Consider the following 9,236-nt stretch of genomic DNA (forward strand, 5'->3'; position numbering starts at 1 on the left):
GTTAGCTAGGTGCTAACCAGGACTGCCATGTCCAATTGGGCAGGTCGCTCACACACGGGCCACCTGGCTGAGGGTTAGGTAGGAGCTAAGCTTGATGCCCCATGCTGAAAGCCCGAGTGGATGCACTAACTCAGAAAAGAGGTGCCTTTTATAATTGGGACAAAAGTACTTTTTGGGCTTTCAGGAAACAGCTCTAATAATCCTTTAAAAAGATATTAGTGTGTTGGGACCAGCATTTGGAGGAATGGTTATGTTAGGACTCCCATGTAGCGAACTGCTTCCTGCTTCAAGTCCCAGACCAGATGGCTTAAACTCCTGCCGGGCATGTGTGCCCAAGATCCAGAGAGGAGAATGGAGAAGGGACTGTGGCATGTCCATCCCCCTGGGGGGTGATTTCTTGCTTTCTGTCTCTCTATTTCTGGCGAGCATACGCGCCTTATACCAAAAATCTCTCTTAAAAAAAAAGTGTGTGTGTGTATATATATAAATATATATATATACACATACATATATATATGTGTGTGTGTGTTTTCCTTTTTCCTATAGCATAAGATATGATTTAATTTTTTCCTTTTATTCAGAGGTAACAAATTGCTCTGGAAAGATGTAAACTGTTAAGAAAAAAAAGAGGAAGAGTGGATCCTCAGATTTCATGTAGCCAACTAAGGTTTTTTGTTTGTTTGTTTGTTTTTCTTTTTTTGGAGAGATTTTTGCTATAGGGCGCGTGTGCTTGCCAGGCAGACAGAGAGAGACAGAGAGGCAGAAAGCGAGAAATCACCCCCCAGTGGGGATGGCCACGCCGCAATCCCTTCTCCTCCATTCTCCTCTCGGGATCTTGGGCATGCAGGCATATGCGCCCGGCATGAGTTTAAGTCACCGGGTCCAGGACTTGAACTGCGGTCGACTACGTGGGAGTCCAGCGACATAGCCATTACGCTAACTGCTGGTCCCACAAACTAAGGTTTTATTGTCAGGCTTTATTGAGAGAAAATGATTTCAGAATCCTGTTAATTAATTTATTCACTTAGTTTGTGCCAGAGGCTACATGTGCTTACCAGAGAGACAGAGAGGGAGAAAAGTAAGTACCTCCTGTGGAAAGTGGTCACACTGCAATCTCTTCTCCATTTCTCTCTCTTTGGAATTCTAGGCAAGCACACACACACACCAGGGTACTTCTGAGGCTGTTTTCTCTTTTTTTAGAGGTTTTTGCTATAAGGAGCATGCGCTCGCCAGACAGAGAGACAGAGAGACAGAAAGCGAGAAATCACTCCCCTAGAGGGGATGGCCACGCTGCAGTCCCTTCTCCATTCTCCTCTCAGGATCTTGGGCACGCACGCACATGCGCCTGGCATGAGTTTTAAGTCACCGGGTCCGGGATGCAAACCGCAGTCGACTACATGGGAGTCCAGCGACATAGCCATTATGCTAACTGCTGGTTCCCTGAGGGTGTTTTCAAGCCCAGGGGTCTGGGACTCCAACTGTACAATCAGCTATGTGGGATCTAGCTGCAAGGGTTTAGGGTCTTCAGTGGTTGAAATCCTTCTGTATTTCTTTTTAGAGAATTATGTATTCAAATCCTCTGAACAGTTTCCATTGGGCTGTCTTTATTTTTTAAATTATTATTTATTTATTATTATCATTCTTTTCATTTTCTATATGGCACACACTCACCAGAGAGAGACACAGAGAGAGAGAGAACATGAAAAAGCAAGACTCCAGGTCTTGGACTCTGTGGTCAGTCACGTGGGAGTCCAGCATTTTAACCACTATGCCACCTGCTGGCCCCTGCTTTCATTTCATTCATTTTTTTGAGAGGATTTTGCTATAGGGTGTGTGTGCTCACCAGAAAGAGAGAGAGAGACAGAGAGACAGAAAGCGAGAAATCATCCCCTGGGGTGGATGGCCACACCACAATCCCTTCTCCTCCATTCTCCTCTTGGGATCTTAAGTACGCACGCACATGCACCCAGCCTGACTTTAAGTCACCGGGTCTGGGGCCCGAATCGTGGTCAACTACGTGGGAGTCCAGCAATATAGCCATTATGCCAACTGCTGGTCCCTGTTTTATTAATTTTAAAGTTTTGCATACATACATTTATTTATTCTAAGAGCAAGAGAGACGGAGAGATAAGAAAGAGAGATAAGGCTGTCTAACAAAGTCTCTATGCCATTATCCACTCCCAGCTTTACCCAGCCCAAGATCATGGGCACTTGAATTCCTGACATACTCAGGAAACTGCCCAGGTGCAAAACTGTAACCTTCTATGTGGATCGGCTTTGCGTTGCATTGTGGTTTAACATCATGACACTGCCTGGCTCCCTTTATATATTTTGGATACAACTCTCTCAACGCATGTGTGATTTGCACAAGTTTTTTCCCATTCTTGGGGCGTTCTTTTCATTTTGTCAGTGGTGTCTTTTGAAGCAAAGAAGGTTTAATACCGAGTGAGAGCGTGTGTTCCTTTGTCTGCGATCTAGTTTGGCTGAAGCTGGAAGTGAATCACGGTGGGAAGACCCTGATGGGGGTGCCTGTCACTCTCTCCCTCTTTCTCTCTCCTGCATGGTAGAAATAAAAAATAAGCTGTTCAAAATAAGATTCTAATTATAATTAAGTCCAAGCTATTACTATTTTTTTCTTGTTACTTGTGCTTTTGGTGCAGTGTCAGAAACCACTGCATAATCCAAGGTCACAATGATTTACACTTACGGTTTTTTCTGAGATTTTTATAATTTTGGCTCTTATATATATATTTTTTTTTTGAGAGATTTTCACTGTAGGGCGCGTGCGCTTGCCAGACAGACAGAGACATAGAGATAGAAAGCGAGAAATCACCCCCCAGGGGGGATGGTCACGCCGCAATCCCTTCTCCTCCATTCTCCTCTCGGGATCTTGGGCACGCACGCACACGCACCCGGCGTGAGTTTTAAGCCACCGGGTCCGGGACACGAACCACGGTCGACTACGTGGGAGTCCAGCGACATAGCCATTACGCTAACTGCTGGTTCCCGGCTCTTATATTTTTGCCTATGATTCATTTTGAGTTAATTTTTATGTATGGTGTGAGATGGAGGCTCCAACTTCATTTTTTTTTCTTCTTTTTTTTAGTTTGCTAGAGGGCACATGCACTTGTCAGAGAGCAACAGAGAGAAATCGCACCCCAAGGGGGATAGCCACTCTGCAGTCCCTTCTACTCCAGTCTCTTCTTGGGATTTTGGGCATGCACATGTGCCTGGCCCGAATTTCAAATCACTGGGTCTGGGACTCAGAATGCACAGCTTGCCAGGTGGGATCCAGTGCCCCAAACTCTAAGCCAACTGCCAGCCCCCAACTTCATTCCTATGCATGTGGTTATCCAGTTTTCCTCACACTATTTGTTGAAAAGACTGTTCTTGGGACCAGCAGATGTCATAATGGTTACATTACTGGACTCCCACATAATCGGCCTTGGTTCAAGTCCTGGACCTGGCTGCTTAAACCTCACGCTGGGCACATGTGTGTGCATGCCCAAAATCCCAAGAAGAGAATGGAGAAGAGATTCTGGCATGGCCATCTCCCTAGGGGGGTGTTGATTTTCTCCCTTTCTGTTTCTCGATCTCTCCAGTGAGTGCACATTCCCTACAGCAAAATTTTCCATTTAAAAAAAGAAGAAGAAAAGACTAATCTTTTCATAGTGAACTGTGTTAGAACTCTTGGTAAAAAGCAACTGACCATGAGTGTCATAGGGATTTCCATTACACTGATCTGTAGGATAGCTTTATGCCAATACCACATCATCTTGATCACTGTAGCTGTGTGTGTGTGTGCGTGTGTGTTTTCTTTTTGAGAGAAATTTTTGCTATAGGGCTGAAGAGACAGAAAGTGAGAAATCACCCCCCCTCCCCCCGGAGATGGTCACACCCCAGTCTTGTCTCCTTCATTTCTCATCTCAGGATCTTGGGCATGCACCCACATGTGCCCAGTGGGTTTAAGCAACCAGGTTCGGGACTTGAACCATGGTTAACTATATGAGAGTCCAGTGATGTAACCATTATGCCATCTTCTGGTCCTGGTGTGTGTGTCCCTTCTCCTTTATTTCTCATCTCAGGATCTTGGGCATGCACCCACGTGTGCCTGGTAGGTTTAAGCCACCAAGTTCAGGATTTAAACTATGGTTAACTGCATGATTCCAGTGATGTAACCATTATGCCATCTTCTGGTCCTGGTGTGTGTGTATTTTTTTTAGAAGTTTTTGCCATATGACACATATTCTTGCCAGATAGACAGAGATGGTGAGAAGGAAAGAGAAATCACTCACCAGGGAGAATGGCCATGCCACAATCCCTTCTCCTCAATTCTTCTGGGATTTTGAGCAAGCATGCACACATGCCCAGTATGATTTTTGAGCTACCAGATCCTGGACTCGAACTGTGTTCAGCCATGTGGGAGTACACCACCATAACCACTATGCCACCTGCTGCTTTCCCCACCCCCCAGCTTTTTTTTGAAGCCACCAGAGGCCAGGACTCAAACTGCAGTCAGTTACATGGTATCCGGCTCCCTCTACATAGCGCTCAACTACTGTGTTTTGAGGCTGGCTCTCCAAATGTGTTTTTTTCTTTTTAATTTTGGTATAAGGTGAGTGCACTCGCAGGGTATAAGGGTAAGGAGAGAGAAAGTAAGAAATCAACCCAAGGGGATTTGGCATGCTACAATCCCTTCTCCTCCATTCTCCTCTCAGGATTTCTGAGCATCTACACATGTGCCTGGTATTTTTCAGGACACTGGGTCTGTGCCTCAGAACTATGCAGTCAACCACATGGGATCCAGCTGCCTTGACCACCCACATCACTGGCTGGCCCCAACTATATTTTTATCTATTTCTCATATTAATTGTCAGTTTTATTTTAATGTATTATGGGGTACTATTGATATACATTTATATATGTCTCCCTAATAGGTTAATCTTTTAATTGCTACAAAATTTATCTATTTATTTACTTTTAGTTTTTGCTATAGAGCATGTGCACTTGCCAAAGAGGGACAGAGAAAGACAGGGAAAGTGAGAAATCATCCCCTAGGGGGATGGCCATGCTGCCATCCCTTCTTCTCCACTCTCCTCTCAGGATTTTGGGCACACAGGCACACATTCCTGGTGTATTTTCTAAGGCACTGGGTCTGGGACTCAAACCACATACTCAGTCATGTGGGATCTAGCCAACTTAACCACCATGTCACCTGGCTGGTCTCAAAATTTATTTTTAAGGTTATTTATTTCTTCCATGAATGAGAAAGAGAGAGAGATCATATCCTCTTTCTCACTCACGGAAAAAAGAGCTCATGGCTTTGGGAGTTCATGGTCAAGGGTTTGCATCTTGCCAGTACTTTTTGTCAGTGGGGACTCTGCAGGGCTCCAAGGTGGCCCAGAACATCATATGATAAGAAGGCAAGAACTTATGCATTCCCTACCTCTTTTTATAAAGCCACCAGTATTAATCATGGGGGACCCACTCTGCTAGCTTTATCTAATCCTAGTCTACTCCCTGAAGCCATGTCTTTTTTTTTTTTTAAGAGGTTCTTGCTATAGGGTGCGTGCACCCACCAGAAAGACAGGGAGAGTCAGAGAGACAGAAAGTGAGAAATCACTCCCCAGGGAGGATGGCTATGCTGCAATCCCTTCTCCTCCATTCTCCTCTCGGGATCTTGGGCACGCACACACATGTGCTCAGCGTGAGTTTAAGCCACCAGGTCCAGGACTCAAACCACGGTCAACTACATGAGAGTCCAGAAACATAGCCATTATGCCAACTGCTGGTCCTGCGTCTTTTTTTTTTTTCTTTTAAGGATTTTTTAAAATTTTGTTATTAGTATTGTTATTTTTAATTCAATCAGAGATACAGAGAAGGGAAGAGAAAGAGAGAAAGAGAAAGTGAAAGTGAGAAATAAAGCTGCCAGGTCCAGGATTTGAACAGTGGTCAGCCATGTGGGAGCCCAAAGTCCCAATTATCATACCACCCTAGCCCAGAGTCTTAATATCATAGTTGGATTAAATTTTCTCGCTCACTATATAAAAAATAAAAATATAAACATATGTACAAAATGTATATATTTACATATAAATTACAAAATACAGAGGGTGTGTGTGGCCTCCAGAGAGATTGGGGAGAGGGAAGAAACTTTAATGGGGCAAACTCATACATGGCAATCCCTTCTCCTCCATCTCTTCATCATGTCAGTGTTTTGGCAAAGCATGCATGCCCAATGTGTTTAAGTCACTGGAGCCAGGACTTGAACCATGGTTACCCATATGGATCTAGTGCCCTTAACCACCAGGCTATGGGGCTGGCCCCAAAGTAACTTTACTTTAGCTGATGTCACACTATTATTAATTATTAATGATTCATAATTATGATATTTCACAGGGCCAATCCATTGTGCACAGAATGCTATTTGTTTACCAAGCCAAGTTTTGCGGGTTTTTTTGTTTTGTTTTGTTTTTTTCCCAAAAAAATTTAGCTAGGCTAAATTTAGCTGGACTAAATCTGTCAGTCTTCAAGTTATGTTGGGCCAAAAATATTGATCAAACATAACGTTTGTCTTTTTCAGACTTTGCTCTTAAGCATCTCTCTTGAGAGTCTCTGTTTTTTTTTTTTTTTAAAGAATTGTTTTATTTAACTTTTATTTATTTAATTTTGACCAGAGAGGAAGAGAGAGAGAGAGAGCAAGCCACCAGGTCCGGGAATCAAACTGTGGTTGGCCATGTGGGAGTCCAGCACCCTTGACCTCTATGCTACCTGCCAGCCCCCTGATTCCCTATGCTTTCTAACTTTATCTGGCCGGATACAGCTGATCCAGTGGGGGACTCTGAGGCCCTATGGGATCACTGAACCACTAGAGGATTACAATCCTAGAAGACCAAAGGGAGCAGAGTTCCCCTTTTTGCCCTTCCCGCCATTGGCCATTATTGGACTGTGGCATGCGTGAGAGATAACCTTTATTATGCTAAGCCTGCTCCAAGATAGTACAGCTGTTGATTATAGCAGTTAGCTCACCATGCCTATACTTTGTTCCATCATGTTTTTCTTTTCTTTTTCTTTCTTTTTTTTTAAGAGGTTTTGCCATAGGGCACATGTGCTTGCCAGAAGAGACAGACAGTGAGAGGGAAAAGTAAGAAATCACCGTGCAGGAGGGATGGCCATGTCACAATCCATTCTCCTCCTGGGATCTTCAGCAAACACACATATGCACTCAGCGTCATTTTCAAGCCACCAGGTCCGGGACTTGAACTGTGGTTGGCCACGTGGGAGTCAGGTGGTGTAACCACTATGCCATCTACTGATTCCCATTGTGTTCTAATCATCTTGCCTATTTTAGGTCTTTCTATAGGATTTTTAGAGTGAGTTTATTCATTTTCTCATAGTCCCATGAGAATTTAAATTGGAATTAATTTATGGATTAATTTTGGGAGGATTCACATAATTTTTCTTCCTTCCTTCCTTCCTTTTTTTTTTTTTTTTTTTTTTTTAGGCTTTTGTGATAGGTCATGTGCGCTCCACAAAGGAAAAGTGAGAAATCATCCCCCAGTGGGGGATGGCCATGTCACGATCTCTTCTACATTGTCTTGGGATTTTGGGCATGCATACACATGCACACAGCATGATTTTGAAGACACCGAGTCCAGGACTCAAACTACAGTCGGTCATGAGGGAGTCCAGCACTTTAACCATCGCACCACCTGCTGGCTTTTTTTTTTTTTTCTTTTTAAATAATTTGCCAGTGGGTACATATGCTCACCAGGGTGAGACAGAGAGAGGGAGAAAGTGTATCCCAATGGGGCACAGTCACTCTGCAATCCCATCCCTCCCATTTCTCAGTCTTGTTGGAATTTGGAGTATGCACCAACACATGCCTGGTATGTTTCTCAAGTTGCTGGGTTTGGGACTTGAACTACATGATTGGTCATGTGGGATTATCTCCATTAACCACAGTCCATGGGGTCAGCCCAAGAATTTACATCTTCATATTACTGGACACAACTATTACGTTTCCACCTACTTAGATTTTTCATATTGGTTGAGAGTATTTTATAATTTTTCTGCTTAGAGGTCTTATAGATTATTTCTAAAAAAAAAAAACAAAACAAACAACAAAAAAAAACCCTGTGTTTATAGACCAGTAGATAGATAGTGTAATGGTTATGTCTGTGGACTCCCACATAGTTGACTGCAGTTCGAGTCCTGGACCCTGCCGGATGCATGTGCATGTGTGCTTAAAATACCAAGAGGAGGAGACCAGCAGTTAGTGTAATGGCTATGTCAGTGGACTCCCATGTAGTCGACTGCGGTTCAAGCCCTGGACTTGGTGGCTTAAACTCACGCTGGGCGCGTGTGCATGCGTACCCAAGATCCCGAGAGAACGGAGGAGAAGGGATTGCGGCGTGGCCATCCTCCCTGGGGGGTAATTTCTCCCTTTCTGTCTCTCTGTCCGTCTGGCAAGTGCACGCACCCTGTAGCAAAAACCTCTCAAAAAAAAAAGAAAAGAAAAAGAAAATCCCAAGAGGAGAATGGAGAAAGGATTGCAGAGTGGCCATCCCCCTGGGGGGTGATTTCTCACTTCTATCTCTCTGGCGAATGCATGTACGCTTTAGCAAAAATCTATGTCTCAAAAAAAAATTGTATTTACTTTAACACAGTCATGATGTGAACAAAACAACCTTTTTTTTTTTTTGCAATTACGACCTGGTATTCAGTTATTATTTCATATAAGCTGCATCAGAGACCCCTGAAAATGAAAAATCTACCATTCCTATATATATAACTCGTGTTGTGCAACCATGAAATCCTGCTTTAAATTTTTTTTCTTTTCTTTTTTTTTTTTCTGGTGAGGTTTTTTGCTATAGGGCGCGTGCGCTCATCAGACAGACAGAGACAGAGAGACAGAAAGCGAGAAATCACCCCCCCAGGGGGGATGGTCACGCCGCAATCCCTTCTCCTCCATTCTCCTCTCGGGATCCTGGGCATGCACGCACATGCGCCCGGCGTGAGTTTTAAGCCACCGGGTCCGGGACGCGAACCGCAGTCGACTACGTGGGAGTCCAGCGACATAGCCATTACACTAACTGCTGGTTCCCTTTAAATTTTTCTTTTAAAAAATTATTTTATTTAACTTTATTTTTTTTAATTAATTAATTTTTTTGGAGAGGTTTTTGCTCTAGGGTGCGTGCGCTCGCCAGACAGACAGAGAGAGACAGAGACAGAAA

The sequence above is a fragment of the Tupaia chinensis genome, unplaced genomic scaffold, assembly GCF_000334495.1.
Source record: "Tupaia chinensis unplaced genomic scaffold, TupChi_1.0 Scaffold000001_1, whole genome shotgun sequence".
NCBI classification, from domain to species: domain Eukaryota; kingdom Metazoa; phylum Chordata; class Mammalia; order Scandentia; family Tupaiidae; genus Tupaia; species Tupaia belangeri.